Genomic DNA, 1,410 nt, shown 5'->3' on the forward strand with positions numbered 1-1,410 from the left:
TGTCTTATTAATAAGCTAATTCCAACTTTTCTCAAAAACATATAATATCAATGCTTACGTCTCTATGTGAAAATTCAGGATTCAAAGGCACTGAACATAAATTTTATTCACGCAAGTTAATTCGTCATCCTTTAATATATGTGTTCCTGTCATTTCAGGAATGCACGCACACACAGTTTGTCTTGTGTATTGATAATGAATGCACATATTATATCATTTGAAAATTTCAGTTAGGAGCTTATCCTGTCATTCTTTTTTGCTTCATCTGTTTTCTGTTGGTTGAACGTTTATTATGACATGATTTAGATTTACCATGTTCTTCATTATGCAACAAATACACAAATGGGGGCAGGGAATACAAATATATGCACATAATTGAAAGGGAAATGAGGGGCTCATCATTACAGAAACTCGTTATTCTTTGGCGTAACGCTGTGGGAAGGCCGTGTCCAGATCACATTGCATGTACCTAAGAGAAGAAAAAAAAAACATTGGGCTCGTCCGGGATTTGAACCCGGGACCTCTCGCACCCTAAGCGAGAATCATACCCCTAGACCAACGAGCCAATATGTCAGCGGCGCACTAAATATAATTTATAAATATGTTAAGAGGTTATTTGCAATTGGTTGTGAATGATTTTTGTCAAGTGGCAAATGTGCACTAAAACTGGTGCGATTTATTGTTGCCAAGGGTGACTTATTGATACATCGGTCTTCGTACAGTAGCTTATTCGCGCCGGTTCCAGGCACAACCGAAAACGATTCAAAATCAACATTTCTAGAACAGACTAGAACAAGCAAAGCAGATCGAAACATGTGAGACCGAACGAGGCCAGAGTTAAGCAAATACATCGGTTTTCGTACAGTAGCTTATTTGCGCTGGTTGAAAACATGACCGAAAACGGTTCAAAATCAGCATTACTAGAACTGACTAGAACATATAAAGCAGATCGAAACATGGCTATCACTACTACCAGTGTGCGACTGAACAAGGACAGAGTAAGCAAATAGCAATAATGAACAAAAATGTGACGTCATATTGACGTCTACTAGGCGCGGATTTCAAATCCTTTTATATTGTAAGTTGCGCGACCAAGAGCAGAACTTTTTATTTATTCCAGCGGATGAAGAGGCTCCGGCCCTCCGTCGCTTGGGATGGATGGCGGGTGCCCCGCCTCAGACGCAGGCCGGCAGACGTTGTTGGCCGGCGGCGTCCCAGGCCAGCTGGATGGCGGCTAGCTGAAGCCCAGGGTCCGAGCAGAGCAGCATGGTCTCCCAGAGTTGCGGCGTCAGATTTAGACCCCTCCCGGGAGAAAAGGGGCAGTCCCAGATGATGTGTTCGAGGGTCCCTCTCGAGTCACAGTTTGCACAGAATTCAGATCTTTCTCCTGGGAGCATATGGCTCACCAGG

At 43.3% G+C, this 1,410-nt stretch overlaps 1 non-coding gene across 1 annotated transcript; it reads right to left on the reverse strand.

Annotated features, from left to right (window-relative positions):
* Positions 1 to 493: 493 nt before the first annotated feature.
* Positions 494 to 565, reverse strand: TRNAP-AGG (transfer RNA proline (anticodon AGG)). Its single transcript has one exon. It is a non-coding gene; the product is annotated as a tRNA-Pro (tRNA).
* Positions 566 to 1,410: the final 845 nt, after the last annotated feature.

This window comes from Amblyomma maculatum, chromosome 4 (genome assembly GCF_055883805.1).
Source record: "Amblyomma maculatum isolate TAMU_Amacu chromosome 4, ASM5588380v1, whole genome shotgun sequence".
Lineage (NCBI taxonomy): Eukaryota > Metazoa > Arthropoda > Arachnida > Ixodida > Ixodidae > Amblyomma > Amblyomma maculatum.